Here is an 18357-nt window from a genome sequence, read left to right on the forward strand (position 1 = left end):
GGTCAGCGCCGTCCACTAGTCCGGACCCTCAAAAGGTAGGGCCCGTGGCCCGGCGCCTATTTCAGGTTATCGCTTCTCGGCCTTTTGGCTAAGATCAAGTGTAGTATCTGTTCTTATCAGTTTAATATCTGATACGTCCTCTACCCGAGGACCATATATTAAATGGATTTTTAGGCCTGGGAGTCGGAAGAGGGGCTTGCTCCGTCCACTCCACGCATCGACCAGGTATTGCATTGCCTCCTGGCACGGTGCACCCTCATAAACGGTCAAACGAAAGAGTAATTGACGAATGCTGGTGACTGGCCCCTGCTGGAAAGCTGTTGGGATTAGGGGTACGGCGCCTTAGACCTTTGCCTAGCCTAGGCCCGGGGTTTCCTCGGTCCTTTTGCGCTAGGGAGTCCCGCTTTTCCCGCTTTTTCATTTTCCCTCCATTTTACTTAAAAAAAAAAAAAAAAAAAAAAAAAAAAGGCGAAAGACTTAATTTTCCCCCACCCTGTGTTTCTCCAGGCAAAGGCTGTGCTGCCTCGTCACCCACCCGACGACCCAAGGGCGCTTTTGCTGCAGGTTTTCGTCGCTCTACCTCGAGCCCTCTTCCTTGAGCGGCCGGTGGCCTACGGAGGCCTGGGCGACCGGCGAGCAGGGCTGGAGTTTCTCTTCATTCACGTACAAATCTTTCGCCTTTTACTAAAGATTTCCGTGGAGAGGAACGTTGACAAGTTCAACTTATTTTTTGAAGGCTTTGTCTTTGCAAAGCTGCTCTTTTGCTGGTGGAATGACAGAAGGTGTGTGGGCGGCCGGTCAGCGCCGTCCACTAGTCCGGACCCTCAAAAGGTAGGGCCCGTGGCCCGGCGCCTATTTCAGGTTATCGCTTCTCGGCCTTTTGGCTAAGATCAAGTGTAGTATCTGTTCTTATCAGTTTAATATCTGATACGTCCTCTACCCGAGGACCATATATTAAATGGATTTTTAGGCCTGGGAGTCGGAAGAGGGGCTTGCTCCGTCCACTCCACGCATCGACCAGGTATTGCATTGCCTCCTGGCACGGTGCACCCTCATAAACGGTCAAACGAAAGAGTAATTGACGAATGCTGGTGACTGGCCCCTGCTGGAAAGCTGTTGGGATTAGGGGTACGGCGCCTTAGACCTTTGCCTAGCCTAGGCCCGGGGTTTCCTCGGTCCTTTTGCGCTAGGGAGTCCCGCTTTTCCCGCTTTTTCATTTTCCCTCCATTTTACTTAAAAAAAAAAAAAAAAAAAAAAAAAAAAAGGCGAAAGACTTAATTTTCCCCCACCCTGTGTTTCTCCAGGCAAAGGCTGTGCTGCCTCGTCACCCACCCGACGACCCAAGGGCGCTTTTGCTGCAGGTTTTCGTCGCTCTACCTCGAGCCCTCTTCCTTGAGCGGCCGGTGGCCTACGGAGGCCTGGGCGACCGGCGAGCAGGGCTGGAGTTTCTCTTCATTCACGTACAAATCTTTCGCCTTTTACTAAAGATTTCCGTGGAGAGGAACGTTGACAAGTTCAACTTATTTTTTGAAGGCTTTGTCTTTGCAAAGCTGCTCTTTTGCTGGTGGAATGACAGAAGGTGTGTGGGCGGCCGGTCAGCGCCGTCCACTAGTCCGGACCCTCAAAAGGTAGGGCCCGTGGCCCGGCGCCTATTTCAGGTTATCGCTTCTCGGCCTTTTGGCTAAGATCAAGTGTAGTATCTGTTCTTATCAGTTTAATATCTGATACGTCCTCTACCCGAGGACCATATATTAAATGGATTTTTAGGCCTGGGAGTCGGAAGAGGGGCTTGCTCCGTCCACTCCACGCATCGACCAGGTATTGCATTGCCTCCTGGCACGGTGCACCCTCATAAACGGTCAAACGAAAGAGTAATTGACGAATGCTGGTGACTGGCCCCTGCTGGAAAGCTGTTGGGATTAGGGGTACGGCGCCTTAGACCTTTGCCTAGCCTAGGCCCGGGGTTTCCTCGGTCCTTTTGCGCTAGGGAGTCCCGCTTTTCCCGCTTTTTCATTTTCCCTCCATTTTACTTAAAAAAAAAAAAAAAAAAAAAAAAAAAAGGCGAAAGACTTAATTTTCCCCCACCCTGTGTTTCTCCAGGCAAAGGCTGTGCTGCCTCGTCACCCACCCGACGACCCAAGGGCGCTTTTGCTGCAGGTTTTCGTCGCTCTACCTCGAGCCCTCTTCCTTGAGCGGCCGGTGGCCTACGGAGGCCTGGGCGACCGGCGAGCAGGGCTGGAGTTTCTCTTCATTCACGTACAAATCTTTCGCCTTTTACTAAAGATTTCCGTGGAGAGGAACGTTGACAAGTTCAACTTATTTTTTGAAGGCTTTGTCTTTGCAAAGCTGCTCTTTTGCTGGTGGAATGACAGAAGGTGTGTGGGCGGCCGGTCAGCGCCGTCCACTAGTCCGGACCCTCAAAAGGTAGGGCCCGTGGCCCGGCGCCTATTTCAGGTTATCGCTTCTCGGCCTTTGGCTAAGATCAAGTGTAGTATCTGTTCTTATCAGTTTAATATCTGATACGTCCTCTACCCGAGGACCATATATTAAATGGATTTTTAGGCCTGGGAGTCGGAAGAGGGGCTTGCTCCGTCCACTCCACGCATCGACCAGGTATTGCATTGCCTCCTGGCACGGTGCACCCTCATAAACGGTCAAACGAAAGAGTAATTGACGAATGCTGGTGACTGGCCCCTGCTGGAAAGCTGTTGGGATTAGGGGTACGGCGCCTTAGACCTTTGCCTAGCCTAGGCCCGGGGTTTCCTCGGTCCTTTTGCGCTAGGGAGTCCCGCTTTTCCCGCTTTTTCATTTTCCCTCCATTTTACTTAAAAAAAAAAAAAAAAAAAAAAAAAAAAAGGCGAAAGACTTAATTTTCCCCCACCCTGTGTTTCTCCAGGCAAAGGCTGTGCTGCCTCGTCACCCACCCGACGACCCAAGGGCGCTTTTGCTGCAGGTTTTCGTCGCTCTACCTCGAGCCCTCTTCCTTGAGCGGCCGGTGGCCTACGGAGGCCTGGGCGACCGGCGAGCAGGGCTGGAGTTTCTCTTCATTCACGTACAAATCTTTCGCCTTTTACTAAAGATTTCCGTGGAGAGGAACGTTGACAAGTTCAACTTATTTTTTGAAGGCTTTGTCTTTGCAAAGCTGCTCTTTTGCTGGTGGAATGACAGAAGGTGTGTGGGCGGCCGGTCAGCGCCGTCCACTAGTCCGGACCCTCAAAAGGTAGGGCCCGTGGCCCGGCGCCTATTTCAGGTTATCGCTTCTCGGCCTTTTGGCTAAGATCAAGTGTAGTATCTGTTCTTATCAGTTTAATATCTGATACGTCCTCTACCCGAGGACCATATATTAAATGGATTTTTAGGCCTGGGAGTCGGAAGAGGGGCTTGCTCCGTCCACTCCACGCATCGACCAGGTATTGCATTGCCTCCTGGCACGGTGCACCCTCATAAACGGTCAAACGAAAGAGTAATTGACGAATGCTGGTGACTGGCCCCTGCTGGAAAGCTGTTGGGATTAGGGGTACGGCGCCTTAGACCTTTGCCTAGCCTAGGCCCGGGGTTTCCTCGGTCCTTTTGCGCTAGGGAGTCCCGCTTTTCCCGCTTTTTCATTTTCCCTCCATTTTACTTAAAAAAAAAAAAAAAAAAAAAAAAAAAAGGCGAAAGACTTAATTTTCCCCCACCCTGTGTTTCTCCAGGCAAAGGCTGTGCTGCCTCGTCACCCACCCGACGACCCAAGGGCGCTTTTGCTGCAGGTTTTCGTCGCTCTACCTCGAGCCCTCTTCCTTGAGCGGCCGGTGGCCTACGGAGGCCTGGGCGACCGGCGAGCAGGGCTGGAGTTTCTCTTCATTCACGTACAAATCTTTCGCCTTTTACTAAAGATTTCCGTGGAGAGGAACGTTGACAAGTTCAACTTATTTTTTGAAGGCTTTGTCTTTGCAAAGCTGCTCTTTTGCTGGTGGAATGACAGAAGGTGTGTGGGCGGCCGGTCAGCGCCGTCCACTAGTCCGGACCCTCAAAAGGTAGGGCCCGTGGCCCGGCGCCTATTTCAGGTTATCGCTTCTCGGCCTTTTGGCTAAGATCAAGTGTAGTATCTGTTCTTATCAGTTTAATATCTGATACGTCCTCTACCCGAGGACCATATATTAAATGGATTTTTAGGCCTGGGAGTCGGAAGAGGGGCTTGCTCCGTCCACTCCACGCATCGACCAGGTATTGCATTGCTCCTGGCACGGTGCACCCTCATAAACGGTCAAACGAAAGAGTAATTGACGAATGCTGGTGACTGGCCCCTGCTGGAAAGCTGTTGGGATTAGGGGTACGGCGCCTTAGACCTTTGCCTAGCCTAGGCCCGGGGTTTCCTCGGTCCTTTTGCGCTAGGGAGTCCCGCTTTTCCCGCTTTTTCATTTTCCCTCCATTTTACTTAAAAAAAAAAAAAAAAAAAAAAAAAAAAAGGCGAAAGACTTAATTTTCCCCCACCCTGTGTTTCTCCAGGCAAAGGCTGTGCTGCCTCGTCACCCACCCGACGACCCAAGGGCGCTTTTGCTGCAGGTTTTCGTCGCTCTACCTCGAGCCCTCTTCCTTGAGCGGCCGGTGGCCTACGGAGGCCTGGGCGACCGGCGAGCAGGGCTGGAGTTTCTCTTCATTCACGTACAAATCTTTCGCCTTTTACTAAAGATTTCCGTGGAGAGGAACGTTGACAAGTTCAACTTATTTTTTGAAGGCTTTGTCTTTGCAAAGCTGCTCTTTTGCTGGTGGAATGACAGAAGGTGTGTGGGCGGCCGGTCAGCGCCGTCCACTAGTCCGGACCCTCAAAAGGTAGGGCCCGTGGCCCGGCGCCTATTTCAGGTTATCGCTTCTCGGCCTTTTGGCTAAGATCAAGTGTAGTATCTGTTCTTATCAGTTTAATATCTGATACGTCCTCTACCCGAGGACCATATATTAAATGGATTTTTAGGCCTGGGAGTCGGAAGAGGGGCTTGCTCCGTCCACTCCACGCATCGACCAGGTATTGCATTGCCTCCTGGCACGGTGCACCCTCATAAACGGTCAAACGAAAGAGTAATTGACGAATGCTGGTGACTGGCCCCTGCTGGAAAGCTGTTGGGATTAGGGGTACGGCGCCTTAGACCTTTGCCTAGCCTAGGCCCGGGGTTTCCTCGGTCCTTTTGCGCTAGGGAGTCCCGCTTTTCCCGCTTTTTCATTTTCCCTCCATTTTACTTAAAAAAAAAAAAAAAAAAAAAAAAAAAAAGGCGAAAGACTTAATTTTCCCCCACCCTGTGTTTCTCCAGGCAAAGGCTGTGCTGCCTCGTCACCCACCCGACGACCCAAGGGCGCTTTTGCTGCAGGTTTTCGTCGCTCTACCTCGAGCCCTCTTCCTTGAGCGGCCGGTGGCCTACGGAGGCCTGGGCGACCGGCGAGCAGGGCTGGAGTTTCTCTTCATTCACGTACAAATCTTTCGCCTTTTACTAAAGATTTCCGTGGAGAGGAACGTTGACAAGTTCAACTTATTTTTTGAAGGCTTTGTCTTTGCAAAGCTGCTCTTTTGCTGGTGGAATGACAGAAGGTGTGTGGGCGGCCGGTCAGCGCCGTCCACTAGTCCGGACCCTCAAAAGGTAGGGCCCGTGGCCCGGCGCCTATTTCAGGTTATCGCTTCTCGGCCTTTTGGCTAAGATCAAGTGTAGTATCTGTTCTTATCAGTTTAATATCTGATACGTCCTCTACCCGAGGACCATATATTAAATGGATTTTTAGGCCTGGGAGTCGGAAGAGGGGCTTGCTCCGTCCACTCCACGCATCGACCAGGTATTGCATTGCCTCCTGGCACGGTGCACCCTCATAAACGGTCAAACGAAAGAGTAATTGACGAATGCTGGTGACTGGCCCCTGCTGGAAAGCTGTTGGGATTAGGGGTACGGCGCCTTAGACCTTTGCCTAGCCTAGGCCCGGGGTTTCCTCGGTCCTTTTGCGCTAGGGAGTCCCGCTTTTCCCGCTTTTTCATTTTCCCTCCATTTTACTTAAAAAAAAAAAAAAAAAAAAAAAAAAAGGCGAAAGACTTAATTTTCCCCCACCCTGTGTTTCTCCAGGCAAAGGCTGTGCTGCCTCGTCACCCACCCGACGACCCAAGGGCGCTTTTGCTGCAGGTTTTCGTCGCTCTACCTCGAGCCCTCTTCCTTGAGCGGCCGGTGGCCTACGGAGGCCTGGGCGACCGGCGAGCAGGGCTGGAGTTTCTCTTCATTCACGTACAAATCTTTCGCCTTTTACTAAAGATTTCCGTGGAGAGGAACGTTGACAAGTTCAACTTATTTTTTGAAGGCTTTGTCTTTGCAAAGCTGCTCTTTTGCTGGTGGAATGACAGAAGGTGTGTGGGCGGCCGGTCAGCGCCGTCCACTAGTCCGGACCCTCAAAAGGTAGGGCCCGTGGCCCGGCGCCTATTTCAGGTTATCGCTTCTCGGCCTTTTGGCTAAGATCAAGTGTAGTATCTGTTCTTATCAGTTTAATATCTGATACGTCCTCTACCCGAGGACCATATATTAAATGGATTTTTAGGCCTGGGAGTCGGAAGAGGGGCTTGCTCCGTCCACTCCACGCATCGACCAGGTATTGCATTGCCTCCTGGCACGGTGCACCCTCATAAACGGTCAAACGAAAGAGTAATTGACGAATGCTGGTGACTGGCCCCTGCTGGAAAGCTGTTGGGATTAGGGGTACGGCGCCTTAGACCTTTGCCTAGCCTAGGCCCGGGGTTTCCTCGGTCCTTTTGCGCTAGGGAGTCCCGCTTTTCCCGCTTTTTCATTTTCCCTCCATTTTACTTAAAAAAAAAAAAAAAAAAAAAAAAAAAAAAGGCGAAAGACTTAATTTTCCCCCACCCTGTGTTTCTCCAGGCAAAGGCTGTGCTGCCTCGTCACCCACCCGACGACCCAAGGGCGCTTTTGCTGCAGGTTTTCGTCGCTCTACCTCGAGCCCTCTTCCTTGAGCGGCCGGTGGCCTACGGAGGCCTGGGCGACCGGCGAGCAGGGCTGGAGTTTCTCTTCATTCACGTACAAATCTTTCGCCTTTTACTAAAGATTTCCGTGGAGAGGAACGTTGACAAGTTCAACTTATTTTTTGAAGGCTTTGTCTTTGCAAAGCTGCTCTTTTGCTGGTGGAATGACAGAAGGTGTGTGGGCGGCCGGTCAGCGCCGTCCACTAGTCCGGACCCTCAAAAGGTAGGGCCCGTGGCCCGGCGCCTATTTCAGGTTATCGCTTCTCGGCCTTTTGGCTAAGATCAAGTGTAGTATCTGTTCTTATCAGTTTAATATCTGATACGTCCTCTACCCGAGGACCATATATTAAATGGATTTTTAGGCCTGGGAGTCGGAAGAGGGGCTTGCTCCGTCCACTCCACGCATCGACCAGGTATTGCATTGCCTCCTGGCACGGTGCACCCTCATAAACGGTCAAACGAAAGAGTAATTGACGAATGCTGGTGACTGGCCCCTGCTGGAAAGCTGTTGGGATTAGGGGTACGGCGCCTTAGACCTTTGCCTAGCCTAGGCCCGGGGTTTCCTCGGTCCTTTTGCGCTAGGGAGTCCCGCTTTTCCGCTTTTTCATTTTCCCTCCATTTTACTTAAAAAAAAAAAAAAAAAAAAAAAAGGCGAAAGACTTAATTTTCCCCCACCCTGTGTTTCTCCAGGCAAAGGCTGTGCTGCCTCGTCACCCACCCGACGACCCAAGGGCGCTTTTGCTGCAGGTTTTCGTCGCTCTACCTCGAGCCCTCTTCCTTGAGCGGCCGGTGGCCTACGGAGGCCTGGGCGACCGGCGAGCAGGGCTGGAGTTTCTCTTCATTCACGTACAAATCTTTCGCCTTTTACTAAAGATTTCCGTGGAGAGGAACGTTGACAAGTTCAACTTATTTTTTGAAGGCTTTGTCTTTGCAAAGCTGCTCTTTTGCTGGTGGAATGACAGAAGGTGTGTGGGCGGCCGGTCAGCGCCGTCCACTAGTCCGGACCCTCAAAAGGTAGGGCCCGTGGCCCGGCGCCTATTTCAGGTTATCGCTTCTCGGCCTTTTGGCTAAGATCAAGTGTAGTATCTGTTCTTATCAGTTTAATATCTGATACGTCCTCTACCCGAGGACCATATATTAAATGGATTTTTAGGCCTGGGAGTCGGAAGAGGGGCTTGCTCCGTCCACTCCACGCATCGACCAGGTATTGCATTGCCTCCTGGCACGGTGCACCCTCATAAACGGTCAAACGAAAGAGTAATTGACGAATGCTGGTGACTGGCCCCTGCTGGAAAGCTGTTGGGATTAGGGGTACGGCGCCTTAGACCTTTGCCTAGCCTAGGCCCGGGGTTTCCTCGGTCCTTTTGCGCTAGGGAGTCCCGCTTTTCCCGCTTTTTCATTTTCCCTCCATTTTACTTAAAAAAAAAAAAAAAAAAAAAAAAAAAAGGCGAAAGACTTAATTTTCCCCCACCCTGTGTTTCTCCAGGCAAAGGCTGTGCTGCCTCGTCACCCACCCGACGACCCAAGGGCGCTTTTGCTGCAGGTTTTCGTCGCTCTACCTCGAGCCCTCTTCCTTGAGCGGCCGGTGGCCTACGGAGGCCTGGGCGACCGGCGAGCAGGGCTGGAGTTTCTCTTCATTCACGTACAAATCTTTCGCCTTTTACTAAAGATTTCCGTGGAGAGGAACGTTGACAAGTTCAACTTATTTTTTGAAGGCTTTGTCTTTGCAAAGCTGCTCTTTTGCTGGTGGAATGACAGAAGGTGTGTGGGCGGCCGGTCAGCGCCGTCCACTAGTCCGGACCCTCAAAAGGTAGGGCCCGTGGCCCGGCGCCTATTTCAGGTTATCGCTTCTCGGCCTTTTGGCTAAGATCAAGTGTAGTATCTGTTCTTATCAGTTTAATATCTGATACGTCCTCTACCCGAGGACCATATATTAAATGGATTTTTAGGCCTGGGAGTCGGAAGAGGGGCTTGCTCCGTCCACTCCACGCATCGACCAGGTATTGCATTGCCTCCTGGCACGGTGCACCCTCATAAACGGTCAAACGAAAGAGTAATTGACGAATGCTGGTGACTGGCCCCTGCTGGAAAGCTGTTGGGATTAGGGGTACGGCGCCTTAGACCTTTGCCTAGCCTAGGCCCGGGGTTTCCTCGGTCCTTTTGCGCTAGGGAGTCCCGCTTTTCCCGCTTTTTCATTTTCCCTCCATTTTACTTAAAAAAAAAAAAAAAAAAAAAAAAAAAAGGCGAAAGACTTAATTTTCCCCCACCCTGTGTTTCTCCAGGCAAAGGCTGTGCTGCCTCGTCACCCACCCGACGACCCAAGGGCGCTTTTGCTGCAGGTTTTCGTCGCTCTACCTCGAGCCCTCTTCCTTGAGCGGCCGGTGGCCTACGGAGGCCTGGGCGACCGGCGAGCAGGGCTGGAGTTTCTCTTCATTCACGTACAAATCTTTCGCCTTTTACTAAAGATTTCCGTGGAGAGGAACGTTGACAAGTTCAACTTATTTTTTGAAGGCTTTGTCTTTGCAAAGCTGCTCTTTTGCTGGTGGAATGACAGAAGGTGTGTGGGCGGCCGGTCAGCGCCGTCCACTAGTCCGGACCCTCAAAAGGTAGGGCCCGTGGCCCGGCGCCTATTTCAGGTTATCGCTTCTCGGCCTTTTGGCTAAGATCAAGTGTAGTATCTGTTCTTATCAGTTTAATATCTGATACGTCCTCTACCCGAGGACCATATATTAAATGGATTTTTAGGCCTGGGAGTCGGAAGAGGGGCTTGCTCCGTCCACTCCACGCATCGACCAGGTATTGCATTGCCTCCTGGCACGGTGCACCCTCATAAACGGTCAAACGAAAGAGTAATTGACGAATGCTGGTGACTGGCCCCTGCTGGAAAGCTGTTGGGATTAGGGGTACGGCGCCTTAGACCTTTGCCTAGCCTAGGCCCGGGGTTTCCTCGGTCCTTTTGCGCTAGGGAGTCCCGCTTTTCCCGCTTTTTCATTTTCCCTCCATTTTACTTAAAAAAAAAAAAAAAAAAAAAAAAAAAAGGCGAAAGACTTAATTTTCCCCCACCCTGTGTTTCTCCAGGCAAAGGCTGTGCTGCCTCGTCACCCACCCGACGACCCAAGGGCGCTTTTGCTGCAGGTTTTCGTCGCTCTACCTCGAGCCCTCTTCCTTGAGCGGCCGGTGGCCTACGGAGGCCTGGGCGACCGGCGAGCAGGGCTGGAGTTTCTCTTCATTCACGTACAAATCTTTCGCCTTTTACTAAAGATTTCCGTGGAGAGGAACGTTGACAAGTTCAACTTATTTTTTGAAGGCTTTGTCTTTGCAAAGCTGCTCTTTTGCTGGTGGAATGACAGAAGGTGTGTGGGCGGCCGGTCAGCGCCGTCCACTAGTCCGGACCCTCAAAAGGTAGGGCCCGTGGCCCGGCGCCTATTTCAGGTTATCGCTTCTCGGCCTTTTGGCTAAGATCAAGTGTAGTATCTGTTCTTATCAGTTTAATATCTGATACGTCCTCTACCCGAGGACCATATATTAAATGGATTTTTAGGCCTGGGAGTCGGAAGAGGGGCTTGCTCCGTCCACTCCACGCATCGACCAGGTATTGCATTGCCTCCTGGCACGGTGCACCCTCATAAACGGTCAAACGAAAGAGTAATTGACGAATGCTGGTGACTGGCCCCTGCTGGAAAGCTGTTGGGATTAGGGGTACGGCGCCTTAGACCTTTGCCTAGCCTAGGCCCGGGGTTTCCTCGGTCCTTTTGCGCTAGGGAGTCCCGCTTTTCCCGCTTTTTCATTTTCCCTCCATTTTACTTAAAAAAAAAAAAAAAAAAAAAAAAAAAAGGCGAAAGACTTAATTTTCCCCCACCCTGTGTTTCTCCAGGCAAAGGCTGTGCTGCCTCGTCACCCACCCGACGACCCAAGGGCGCTTTTGCTGCAGGTTTTCGTCGCTCTACCTCGAGCCCTCTTCCTTGAGCGGCCGGTGGCCTACGGAGGCCTGGGCGACCGGCGAGCAGGGCTGGAGTTTCTCTTCATTCACGTACAAATCTTTCGCCTTTTACTAAAGATTTCCGTGGAGAGGAACGTTGACAAGTTCAACTTATTTTTTGAAGGCTTTGTCTTTGCAAAGCTGCTCTTTTGCTGGTGGAATGACAGAAGGTGTGTGGGCGGCCGGTCAGCGCCGTCCACTAGTCCGGACCCTCAAAAGGTAGGGCCCGTGGCCCGGCGCCTATTTCAGGTTATCGCTTCTCGGCCTTTTGGCTAAGATCAAGTGTAGTATCTGTTCTTATCAGTTTAATATCTGATACGTCCTCTACCCGAGGACCATATATTAAATGGATTTTTAGGCCTGGGAGTCGGAAGAGGGGCTTGCTCCGTCCACTCCACGCATCGACCAGGTATTGCATTGCCTCCTGGCACGGTGCACCCTCATAAACGGTCAAACGAAAGAGTAATTGACGAATGCTGGTGACTGGCCCCTGCTGGAAAGCTGTTGGGATTAGGGGTACGGCGCCTTAGACCTTTGCCTAGCCTAGGCCCGGGGTTTCCTCGGTCCTTTTGCGCTAGGGAGTCCCGCTTTTCCCGCTTTTTCATTTTCCCTCCATTTTACTTAAAAAAAAAAAAAAAAAAAAAAAAAAAAAGGCGAAAGACTTAATTTTCCCCCACCCTGTGTTTCTCCAGGCAAAGGCTGTGCTGCCTCGTCACCCACCCGACGACCCAAGGGCGCTTTTGCTGCAGGTTTTCGTCGCTCTACCTCGAGCCCTCTTCCTTGAGCGGCCGGTGGCCTACGGAGGCCTGGGCGACCGGCGAGCAGGGCTGGAGTTTCTCTTCATTCACGTACAAATCTTTCGCCTTTTACTAAAGATTTCCGTGGAGAGGAACGTTGACAAGTTCAACTTATTTTTTGAAGGCTTTGTCTTTGCAAAGCTGCTCTTTTGCTGGTGGAATGACAGAAGGTGTGTGGGCGGCCGGTCAGCGCCGTCCACTAGTCCGGACCCTCAAAAGGTAGGGCCCGTGGCCCGGCGCCTATTTCAGGTTATCGCTTCTCGGCCTTTTGGCTAAGATCAAGTGTAGTATCTGTTCTTATCAGTTTAATATCTGATACGTCCTCTACCCGAGGACCATATATTAAATGGATTTTTAGGCCTGGGAGTCGGAAGAGGGGCTTGCTCCGTCCACTCCACGCATCGACCAGGTATTGCATTGCCTCCTGGCACGGTGCACCCTCATAAACGGTCAAACGAAAGAGTAATTGACGAATGCTGGTGACTGGCCCCTGCTGGAAAGCTGTTGGGATTAGGGGTACGGCGCCTTAGACCTTTGCCTAGCCTAGGCCCGGGGTTTCCTCGGTCCTTTTGCGCTAGGGAGTCCCGCTTTTCCCGCTTTTTCATTTTCCCTCCATTTTACTTAAAAAAAAAAAAAAAAAAAAAAAAAAAAAGGCGAAAGACTTAATTTTCCCCCACCCTGTGTTTCTCCAGGCAAAGGCTGTGCTGCCTCGTCACCCACCCGACGACCCAAGGGCGCTTTTGCTGCAGGTTTTCGTCGCTCTACCTCGAGCCCTCTTCCTTGAGCGGCCGGTGGCCTACGGAGGCCTGGGCGACCGGCGAGCAGGGCTGGAGTTTCTCTTCATTCACGTACAAATCTTTCGCCTTTTACTAAAGATTTCCGTGGAGAGGAACGTTGACAAGTTCAACTTATTTTTTGAAGGCTTTGTCTTTGCAAAGCTGCTCTTTTGCTGGTGGAATGACAGAAGGTGTGTGGGCGGCCGGTCAGCGCCGTCCACTAGTCCGGACCCTCAAAAGGTAGGGCCCGTGGCCCGGCGCCTATTTCAGGTTATCGCTTCTCGGCCTTTTGGCTAAGATCAAGTGTAGTATCTGTTCTTATCAGTTTAATATCTGATACGTCCTCTACCCGAGGACCATATATTAAATGGATTTTTAGGCCTGGGAGTCGGAAGAGGGGCTTGCTCCGTCCACTCCACGCATCGACCAGGTATTGCATTGCCTCCTGGCACGGTGCACCCTCATAAACGGTCAAACGAAAGAGTAATTGACGAATGCTGGTGACTGGCCCCTGCTGGAAAGCTGTTGGGATTAGGGGTACGGCGCCTTAGACCTTTGCCTAGCCTAGGCCCGGGGTTTCCTCGGTCCTTTTGCGCTAGGGAGTCCCGCTTTTCCCGCTTTTTCATTTTCCCTCCATTTTACTTAAAAAAAAAAAAAAAAAAAAAAAAAAAAGGCGAAAGACTTAATTTTCCCCCACCCTGTGTTTCTCCAGGCAAAGGCTGTGCTGCCTCGTCACCCACCCGACGACCCAAGGGCGCTTTTGCTGCAGGTTTTCGTCGCTCTACCTCGAGCCCTCTTCCTTGAGCGGCCGGTGGCCTACGGAGGCCTGGGCGACCGGCGAGCAGGGCTGGAGTTTCTCTTCATTCACGTACAAATCTTTCGCCTTTTACTAAAGATTTCCGTGGAGAGGAACGTTGACAAGTTCAACTTATTTTTTGAAGGCTTTGTCTTTGCAAAGCTGCTCTTTTGCTGGTGGAATGACAGAAGGTGTGTGGGCGGCCGGTCAGCGCCGTCCACTAGTCCGGACCCTCAAAAGGTAGGGCCCGTGGCCCGGCGCCTATTTCAGGTTATCGCTTCTCGGCCTTTTGGCTAAGATCAAGTGTAGTATCTGTTCTTATCAGTTTAATATCTGATACGTCCTCTACCCGAGGACCATATATTAAATGGATTTTTAGGCCTGGGAGTCGGAAGAGGGGCTTGCTCCGTCCACTCCACGCATCGACCAGGTATTGCATTGCCTCCTGGCACGGTGCACCCTCATAAACGGTCAAACGAAAGAGTAATTGACGAATGCTGGTGACTGGCCCCTGCTGGAAAGCTGTTGGGATTAGGGGTACGGCGCCTTAGACCTTTGCCTAGCCTAGGCCCGGGGTTTCCTCGGTCCTTTTGCGCTAGGGAGTCCCGCTTTTCCCGCTTTTTCATTTTCCCTCCATTTTACTTAAAAAAAAAAAAAAAAAAAAAAAAAAAGGCGAAAGACTTAATTTTCCCCCACCCTGTGTTTCTCCAGGCAAAGGCTGTGCTGCCTCGTCACCCACCCGACGACCCAAGGGCGCTTTTGCTGCAGGTTTTCGTCGCTCTACCTCGAGCCCTCTTCCTTGAGCGGCCGGTGGCCTACGGAGGCCTGGGCGACCGGCGAGCAGGGCTGGAGTTTCTCTTCATTCACGTACAAATCTTTCGCCTTTTACTAAAGATTTCCGTGGAGAGGAACGTTGACAAGTTCAACTTATTTTTTGAAGGCTTTGTCTTTGCAAAGCTGCTCTTTTGCTGGTGGAATGACAGAAGGTGTGTGGGCGGCCGGTCAGCGCCGTCCACTAGTCCGGACCCTCAAAAGGTAGGGCCCGTGGCCCGGCGCCTATTTCAGGTTATCGCTTCTCGGCCTTTTGGCTAAGATCAAGTGTAGTATCTGTTCTTATCAGTTTAATATCTGATACGTCCTCTACCCGAGGACCATATATTAAATGGATTTTTAGGCCTGGGAGTCGGAAGAGGGGCTTGCTCCGTCCACTCCACGCATCGACCAGGTATTGCATTGCCTCCTGGCACGGTGCACCCTCATAAACGGTCAAACGAAAGAGTAATTGACGAATGCTGGTGACTGGCCCCTGCTGGAAAGCTGTTGGGATTAGGGGTACGGCGCCTTAGACCTTTGCCTAGCCTAGGCCCGGGGTTTCCTCGGTCCTTTTGCGCTAGGGAGTCCCGCTTTTCCCGCTTTTTCATTTTCCCTCCATTTTACTTAAAAAAAAAAAAAAAAAAAAAAAAAAAAGGCGAAAGACTTAATTTTCCCCCACCCTGTGTTTCTCCAGGCAAAGGCTGTGCTGCCTCGTCACCCACCCGACGACCCAAGGGCGCTTTTGCTGCAGGTTTTCGTCGCTCTACCTCGAGCCCTCTTCCTTGAGCGGCCGGTGGCCTACGGAGGCCTGGGCGACCGGCGAGCAGGGCTGGAGTTTCTCTTCATTCACGTACAAATCTTTCGCCTTTTACTAAAGATTTCCGTGGAGAGGAACGTTGACAAGTTCAACTTATTTTTTGAAGGCTTTGTCTTTGCAAAGCTGCTCTTTTGCTGGTGGAATGACAGAAGGTGTGTGGGCGGCCGGTCAGCGCCGTCCACTAGTCCGGACCCTCAAAAGGTAGGGCCCGTGGCCCGGCGCCTATTTCAGGTTATCGCTTCTCGGCCTTTTGGCTAAGATCAAGTGTAGTATCTGTTCTTATCAGTTTAATATCTGATACGTCCTCTACCCGAGGACCATATATTAAATGGATTTTTAGGCCTGGGAGTCGGAAGAGGGGCTTGCTCCGTCCACTCCACGCATCGACCAGGTATTGCATTGCCTCCTGGCACGGTGCACCCTCATAAACGGTCAAACGAAAGAGTAATTGACGAATGCTGGTGACTGGCCCCTGCTGGAAAGCTGTTGGGATTAGGGGTACGGCGCCTTAGACCTTTGCCTAGCCTAGGCCCGGGGTTTCCTCGGTCCTTTTGCGCTAGGGAGTCCCGCTTTTCCCGCTTTTTCATTTTCCCTCCATTTTACTTAAAAAAAAAAAAAAAAAAAAAAAAAAAAGGCGAAAGACTTAATTTTCCCCCACCCTGTGTTTCTCCAGGCAAAGGCTGTGCTGCCTCGTCACCCACCCGACGACCCAAGGGCGCTTTTGCTGCAGGTTTTCGTCGCTCTACCTCGAGCCCTCTTCCTTGAGCGGCCGGTGGCCTACGGAGGCCTGGGCGACCGGCGAGCAGGGCTGGAGTTTCTCTTCATTCACGTACAAATCTTTCGCCTTTTACTAAAGATTTCCGTGGAGAGGAACGTTGACAAGTTCAACTTATTTTTTGAAGGCTTTGTCTTTGCAAAGCTGCTCTTTTGCTGGTGGAATGACAGAAGGTGTGTGGGCGGCCGGTCAGCGCCGTCCACTAGTCCGGACCCTCAAAAGGTAGGGCCCGTGGCCCGGCGCCTATTTCAGGTTATCGCTTCTCGGCCTTTTGGCTAAGATCAAGTGTAGTATCTGTTCTTATCAGTTTAATATCTGATACGTCCTCTACCCGAGGACCATATATTAAATGGATTTTTAGGCCTGGGAGTCGGAAGAGGGGCTTGCTCCGTCCACTCCACGCATCGACCAGGTATTGCATTGCCTCCTGGCACGGTGCACCCTCATAAACGGTCAAACGAAAGAGTAATTGACGAATGCTGGTGACTGGCCCCTGCTGGAAAGCTGTTGGGATTAGGGGTACGGCGCCTTAGACCTTTGCCTAGCCTAGGCCCGGGGTTTCCTCGGTCCTTTTGCGCTAGGGAGTCCCGCTTTTCCCGCTTTTTCATTTTCCCTCCATTTTACTTAAAAAAAAAAAAAAAAAAAAAAAAAAAAGGCGAAAGACTTAATTTTCCCCCACCCTGTGTTTCTCCAGGCAAAGGCTGTGCTGCCTCGTCACCCACCCGACGACCCAAGGGCGCTTTTGCTGCAGGTTTTCGTCGCTCTACCTCGAGCCCTCTTCCTTGAGCGGCCGGTGGCCTACGGAGGCCTGGGCGACCGGCGAGCAGGGCTGGAGTTTCTCTTCATTCACGTACAAATCTTTCGCCTTTTACTAAAGATTTCCGTGGAGAGGAACGTTGACAAGTTCAACTTATTTTTTGAAGGCTTTGTCTTTGCAAAGCTGCTCTTTTGCTGGTGGAATGACAGAAGGTGTGTGGGCGGCCGGTCAGCGCCGTCCACTAGTCCGGACCCTCAAAAGGTAGGGCCCGTGGCCCGGCGCCTATTTCAGGTTATCGCTTCTCGGCCTTTTGGCTAAGATCAAGTGTAGTATCTGTTCTTATCAGTTTAATATCTGATACGTCCTCTACCCGAGGACCATATATTAAATGGATTTTTAGGCCTGGGAGTCGGAAGAGGGGCTTGCTCCGTCCACTCCACGCATCGACCAGGTATTGCATTGCCTCCTGGCACGGTGCACCCTCATAAACGGTCAAACGAAAGAGTAATTGACGAATGCTGGTGACTGGCCCCTGCTGGAAAGCTGTTGGGATTAGGGGTACGGCGCCTTAGACCTTTGCCTAGCCTAGGCCCGGGGTTTCCTCGGTCCTTTTGCGCTAGGGAGTCCCGCTTTTCCCGCTTTTTCATTTTCCCTCCATTTTACTTAAAAAAAAAAAAAAAAAAAAAAAAAGGCGAAAGACTTAATTTTCCCCCACCCTGTGTTTCTCCAGGCAAAGGCTGTGCTGCCTCGTCACCCACCCGACGACCCAAGGGCGCTTTTGCTGCAGGTTTTCGTCGCTCTACCTCGAGCCCTCTTCCTTGAGCGGCCGGTGGCCTACGGAGGCCTGGGCGACCGGCGAGCAGGGCTGGAGTTTCTCTTCATTCACGTACAAATCTTTCGCCTTTTACTAAAGATTTCCGTGGAGAGGAACGTTGACAAGTTCAACTTATTTTTTGAAGGCTTTGTCTTTGCAAAGCTGCTCTTTTGCTGGTGGAATGACAGAAGGTGTGTGGGCGGCCGGTCAGCGCCGTCCACTAGTCCGGACCCTCAAAAGGTAGGGCCCGTGGCCCGGCGCCTATTTCAGGTTATCGCTTCTCGGCCTTTTGGCTAAGATCAAGTGTAGTATCTGTTCTTATCAGTTTAATATCTGATACGTCCTCTACCCGAGGACCATATATTAAATGGATTTTTAGGTCTGGGAGTCGGAAGAGGGGCTTGCTCCGTCCACTCCACGCATCGACCAGGTATTGCATTGCCTCCTGGCACGGTGCACCCTCATAAACGGTCAAACGAAAGAGTAATTGACGAATGCTGGTGACTGGCCCCTGCTGGAAAGCTGTTGGGATTAGGGGTACGGCGCCTTAGACCTTTGCCTAGCCTAGGCCCGGGGTTTCCTCGGTCCTTTTGCGCTAGGGAGTCCCGCTTTTCCCGCTTTTTCATTTTCCCTCCATTTTACTTAAAAAAAAAAAAAAAAAAAAAAAAAAAAGGCGAAAGACTTAATTTTCCCCCACCCTGTGTTTCTCCAGGCAAAGGCTGTGCTGCCTCGTCACCCACCCGACGACCCAAGGGCGCTTTTGCTGCAGGTTTTCGTCGCTCTACCTCGAGCCCTCTTCCTTGAGCGGCCGGTGGCCTACGGAGGCCTGGGCGACCGGCGAGCAGGGCTGGAGTTTCTCTTCATTCACGTACAAATCTTTCGCCTTTTACTAAAGATTTCCGTGGAGAGGAACGTTGACAAGTTCAACTTATTTTTTGAAGGCTTTGTCTTTGCAAAGCTGCTCTTTTGCTGGTGGAATGACAGAAGGTGTGTGGGCGGCCGGTCAGCGCCGTCCACTAGTCCGGACCCTCAAAAGGTAGGGCCCGTGGCCCGG

General features: G+C 51.6%; 46 non-coding genes across 46 annotated transcripts; all 46 read left to right on the forward strand.

The window, feature by feature from the left end:
* The first annotated feature begins 68 nt into the window (after positions 1-68).
* LOC134313320 (U2 spliceosomal RNA) lies at positions 69-259 on the forward strand. Its single transcript, XR_010012205.1, has one exon. It is a non-coding gene; the product is annotated as a U2 spliceosomal RNA (small nuclear RNA).
* Positions 260-640: 381 nt separating this feature from the next.
* LOC134312880 (U5 spliceosomal RNA) lies at positions 641-755 on the forward strand. Its single transcript, XR_010011794.1, has one exon. It is a non-coding gene; the product is annotated as a U5 spliceosomal RNA (small nuclear RNA).
* A 109-nt stretch (positions 756-864) lies between these two features.
* Positions 865-1055, forward strand: LOC134313321 (U2 spliceosomal RNA). Its single transcript, XR_010012206.1, has one exon. It is a non-coding gene; the product is annotated as a U2 spliceosomal RNA (small nuclear RNA).
* Positions 1056-1437: 382 nt separating this feature from the next.
* Positions 1438-1552, forward strand: LOC134312881 (U5 spliceosomal RNA). The gene has a single exon (XR_010011795.1). It is a non-coding gene; the product is annotated as a U5 spliceosomal RNA (small nuclear RNA).
* Positions 1553-1661: 109 nt separating this feature from the next.
* On the forward strand, positions 1662-1852 carry LOC134313322 (U2 spliceosomal RNA). Its single transcript, XR_010012207.1, has one exon. It is a non-coding gene; the product is annotated as a U2 spliceosomal RNA (small nuclear RNA).
* Positions 1853-2233: 381 nt separating this feature from the next.
* Positions 2234-2348, forward strand: LOC134312882 (U5 spliceosomal RNA). The gene has a single exon (XR_010011796.1). It is a non-coding gene; the product is annotated as a U5 spliceosomal RNA (small nuclear RNA).
* Positions 2349-2457: 109 nt separating this feature from the next.
* Positions 2458-2647, forward strand: LOC134313454 (U2 spliceosomal RNA). Its single transcript, XR_010012334.1, has one exon. It is a non-coding gene; the product is annotated as a U2 spliceosomal RNA (small nuclear RNA).
* A 382-nt stretch (positions 2648-3029) lies between these two features.
* Positions 3030-3144, forward strand: LOC134312883 (U5 spliceosomal RNA). The gene has a single exon (XR_010011797.1). It is a non-coding gene; the product is annotated as a U5 spliceosomal RNA (small nuclear RNA).
* Positions 3145-3253: 109 nt separating this feature from the next.
* Positions 3254-3444, forward strand: LOC134313323 (U2 spliceosomal RNA). The gene has a single exon (XR_010012208.1). It is a non-coding gene; the product is annotated as a U2 spliceosomal RNA (small nuclear RNA).
* Positions 3445-3825: 381 nt separating this feature from the next.
* On the forward strand, positions 3826-3940 carry LOC134312884 (U5 spliceosomal RNA). The gene has a single exon (XR_010011798.1). It is a non-coding gene; the product is annotated as a U5 spliceosomal RNA (small nuclear RNA).
* Positions 3941-4049: 109 nt separating this feature from the next.
* On the forward strand, positions 4050-4239 carry LOC134313380 (U2 spliceosomal RNA). Its single transcript, XR_010012262.1, has one exon. It is a non-coding gene; the product is annotated as a U2 spliceosomal RNA (small nuclear RNA).
* A 382-nt stretch (positions 4240-4621) lies between these two features.
* On the forward strand, positions 4622-4736 carry LOC134312885 (U5 spliceosomal RNA). The gene has a single exon (XR_010011799.1). It is a non-coding gene; the product is annotated as a U5 spliceosomal RNA (small nuclear RNA).
* Positions 4737-4845: 109 nt separating this feature from the next.
* LOC134313324 (U2 spliceosomal RNA) lies at positions 4846-5036 on the forward strand. Its single transcript, XR_010012209.1, has one exon. It is a non-coding gene; the product is annotated as a U2 spliceosomal RNA (small nuclear RNA).
* Positions 5037-5418: 382 nt separating this feature from the next.
* LOC134312886 (U5 spliceosomal RNA) lies at positions 5419-5533 on the forward strand. The gene has a single exon (XR_010011800.1). It is a non-coding gene; the product is annotated as a U5 spliceosomal RNA (small nuclear RNA).
* Positions 5534-5642: 109 nt separating this feature from the next.
* LOC134313325 (U2 spliceosomal RNA) lies at positions 5643-5833 on the forward strand. The gene has a single exon (XR_010012210.1). It is a non-coding gene; the product is annotated as a U2 spliceosomal RNA (small nuclear RNA).
* A 380-nt stretch (positions 5834-6213) lies between these two features.
* LOC134312887 (U5 spliceosomal RNA) lies at positions 6214-6328 on the forward strand. Its single transcript, XR_010011801.1, has one exon. It is a non-coding gene; the product is annotated as a U5 spliceosomal RNA (small nuclear RNA).
* Positions 6329-6437: 109 nt separating this feature from the next.
* LOC134313326 (U2 spliceosomal RNA) lies at positions 6438-6628 on the forward strand. Its single transcript, XR_010012211.1, has one exon. It is a non-coding gene; the product is annotated as a U2 spliceosomal RNA (small nuclear RNA).
* Positions 6629-7011: 383 nt separating this feature from the next.
* LOC134312888 (U5 spliceosomal RNA) lies at positions 7012-7126 on the forward strand. The gene has a single exon (XR_010011802.1). It is a non-coding gene; the product is annotated as a U5 spliceosomal RNA (small nuclear RNA).
* Positions 7127-7235: 109 nt separating this feature from the next.
* Positions 7236-7426, forward strand: LOC134313327 (U2 spliceosomal RNA). The gene has a single exon (XR_010012212.1). It is a non-coding gene; the product is annotated as a U2 spliceosomal RNA (small nuclear RNA).
* Positions 7427-7802: 376 nt separating this feature from the next.
* On the forward strand, positions 7803-7917 carry LOC134312889 (U5 spliceosomal RNA). Its single transcript, XR_010011803.1, has one exon. It is a non-coding gene; the product is annotated as a U5 spliceosomal RNA (small nuclear RNA).
* Positions 7918-8026: 109 nt separating this feature from the next.
* On the forward strand, positions 8027-8217 carry LOC134313329 (U2 spliceosomal RNA). The gene has a single exon (XR_010012214.1). It is a non-coding gene; the product is annotated as a U2 spliceosomal RNA (small nuclear RNA).
* Positions 8218-8598: 381 nt separating this feature from the next.
* Positions 8599-8713, forward strand: LOC134312891 (U5 spliceosomal RNA). Its single transcript, XR_010011805.1, has one exon. It is a non-coding gene; the product is annotated as a U5 spliceosomal RNA (small nuclear RNA).
* A 109-nt stretch (positions 8714-8822) lies between these two features.
* LOC134313331 (U2 spliceosomal RNA) lies at positions 8823-9013 on the forward strand. Its single transcript, XR_010012215.1, has one exon. It is a non-coding gene; the product is annotated as a U2 spliceosomal RNA (small nuclear RNA).
* Positions 9014-9394: 381 nt separating this feature from the next.
* On the forward strand, positions 9395-9509 carry LOC134312892 (U5 spliceosomal RNA). The gene has a single exon (XR_010011806.1). It is a non-coding gene; the product is annotated as a U5 spliceosomal RNA (small nuclear RNA).
* A 109-nt stretch (positions 9510-9618) lies between these two features.
* LOC134313332 (U2 spliceosomal RNA) lies at positions 9619-9809 on the forward strand. The gene has a single exon (XR_010012216.1). It is a non-coding gene; the product is annotated as a U2 spliceosomal RNA (small nuclear RNA).
* Positions 9810-10190: 381 nt separating this feature from the next.
* Positions 10191-10305, forward strand: LOC134312893 (U5 spliceosomal RNA). The gene has a single exon (XR_010011807.1). It is a non-coding gene; the product is annotated as a U5 spliceosomal RNA (small nuclear RNA).
* Positions 10306-10414: 109 nt separating this feature from the next.
* LOC134313333 (U2 spliceosomal RNA) lies at positions 10415-10605 on the forward strand. Its single transcript, XR_010012217.1, has one exon. It is a non-coding gene; the product is annotated as a U2 spliceosomal RNA (small nuclear RNA).
* Positions 10606-10986: 381 nt separating this feature from the next.
* LOC134312894 (U5 spliceosomal RNA) lies at positions 10987-11101 on the forward strand. The gene has a single exon (XR_010011808.1). It is a non-coding gene; the product is annotated as a U5 spliceosomal RNA (small nuclear RNA).
* Positions 11102-11210: 109 nt separating this feature from the next.
* On the forward strand, positions 11211-11401 carry LOC134313334 (U2 spliceosomal RNA). The gene has a single exon (XR_010012218.1). It is a non-coding gene; the product is annotated as a U2 spliceosomal RNA (small nuclear RNA).
* A 382-nt stretch (positions 11402-11783) lies between these two features.
* LOC134312895 (U5 spliceosomal RNA) lies at positions 11784-11898 on the forward strand. The gene has a single exon (XR_010011809.1). It is a non-coding gene; the product is annotated as a U5 spliceosomal RNA (small nuclear RNA).
* Positions 11899-12007: 109 nt separating this feature from the next.
* LOC134313335 (U2 spliceosomal RNA) lies at positions 12008-12198 on the forward strand. The gene has a single exon (XR_010012219.1). It is a non-coding gene; the product is annotated as a U2 spliceosomal RNA (small nuclear RNA).
* Positions 12199-12580: 382 nt separating this feature from the next.
* LOC134312896 (U5 spliceosomal RNA) lies at positions 12581-12695 on the forward strand. The gene has a single exon (XR_010011810.1). It is a non-coding gene; the product is annotated as a U5 spliceosomal RNA (small nuclear RNA).
* A 109-nt stretch (positions 12696-12804) lies between these two features.
* On the forward strand, positions 12805-12995 carry LOC134313336 (U2 spliceosomal RNA). The gene has a single exon (XR_010012220.1). It is a non-coding gene; the product is annotated as a U2 spliceosomal RNA (small nuclear RNA).
* Positions 12996-13376: 381 nt separating this feature from the next.
* LOC134312897 (U5 spliceosomal RNA) lies at positions 13377-13491 on the forward strand. The gene has a single exon (XR_010011811.1). It is a non-coding gene; the product is annotated as a U5 spliceosomal RNA (small nuclear RNA).
* Positions 13492-13600: 109 nt separating this feature from the next.
* On the forward strand, positions 13601-13791 carry LOC134313337 (U2 spliceosomal RNA). The gene has a single exon (XR_010012221.1). It is a non-coding gene; the product is annotated as a U2 spliceosomal RNA (small nuclear RNA).
* Positions 13792-14171: 380 nt separating this feature from the next.
* Positions 14172-14286, forward strand: LOC134312898 (U5 spliceosomal RNA). Its single transcript, XR_010011812.1, has one exon. It is a non-coding gene; the product is annotated as a U5 spliceosomal RNA (small nuclear RNA).
* A 109-nt stretch (positions 14287-14395) lies between these two features.
* LOC134313338 (U2 spliceosomal RNA) lies at positions 14396-14586 on the forward strand. The gene has a single exon (XR_010012222.1). It is a non-coding gene; the product is annotated as a U2 spliceosomal RNA (small nuclear RNA).
* A 381-nt stretch (positions 14587-14967) lies between these two features.
* LOC134312899 (U5 spliceosomal RNA) lies at positions 14968-15082 on the forward strand. Its single transcript, XR_010011813.1, has one exon. It is a non-coding gene; the product is annotated as a U5 spliceosomal RNA (small nuclear RNA).
* A 109-nt stretch (positions 15083-15191) lies between these two features.
* LOC134313339 (U2 spliceosomal RNA) lies at positions 15192-15382 on the forward strand. The gene has a single exon (XR_010012223.1). It is a non-coding gene; the product is annotated as a U2 spliceosomal RNA (small nuclear RNA).
* Positions 15383-15763: 381 nt separating this feature from the next.
* LOC134312900 (U5 spliceosomal RNA) lies at positions 15764-15878 on the forward strand. Its single transcript, XR_010011814.1, has one exon. It is a non-coding gene; the product is annotated as a U5 spliceosomal RNA (small nuclear RNA).
* A 109-nt stretch (positions 15879-15987) lies between these two features.
* Positions 15988-16178, forward strand: LOC134313341 (U2 spliceosomal RNA). The gene has a single exon (XR_010012225.1). It is a non-coding gene; the product is annotated as a U2 spliceosomal RNA (small nuclear RNA).
* Positions 16179-16559: 381 nt separating this feature from the next.
* Positions 16560-16674, forward strand: LOC134312902 (U5 spliceosomal RNA). The gene has a single exon (XR_010011816.1). It is a non-coding gene; the product is annotated as a U5 spliceosomal RNA (small nuclear RNA).
* A 109-nt stretch (positions 16675-16783) lies between these two features.
* LOC134313342 (U2 spliceosomal RNA) lies at positions 16784-16974 on the forward strand. Its single transcript, XR_010012226.1, has one exon. It is a non-coding gene; the product is annotated as a U2 spliceosomal RNA (small nuclear RNA).
* Positions 16975-17352: 378 nt separating this feature from the next.
* Positions 17353-17467, forward strand: LOC134312903 (U5 spliceosomal RNA). The gene has a single exon (XR_010011817.1). It is a non-coding gene; the product is annotated as a U5 spliceosomal RNA (small nuclear RNA).
* A 109-nt stretch (positions 17468-17576) lies between these two features.
* On the forward strand, positions 17577-17767 carry LOC134313241 (U2 spliceosomal RNA). Its single transcript, XR_010012131.1, has one exon. It is a non-coding gene; the product is annotated as a U2 spliceosomal RNA (small nuclear RNA).
* A 381-nt stretch (positions 17768-18148) lies between these two features.
* On the forward strand, positions 18149-18263 carry LOC134312905 (U5 spliceosomal RNA). The gene has a single exon (XR_010011818.1). It is a non-coding gene; the product is annotated as a U5 spliceosomal RNA (small nuclear RNA).
* The last annotated feature ends 94 nt before the right edge of the window (positions 18264-18357 follow it).

The sequence above is a fragment of the Trichomycterus rosablanca genome, chromosome 4 (genome assembly GCF_030014385.1).
Source record: "Trichomycterus rosablanca isolate fTriRos1 chromosome 4, fTriRos1.hap1, whole genome shotgun sequence".
NCBI lineage: Eukaryota > Metazoa > Chordata > Actinopteri > Siluriformes > Trichomycteridae > Trichomycterus > Trichomycterus rosablanca.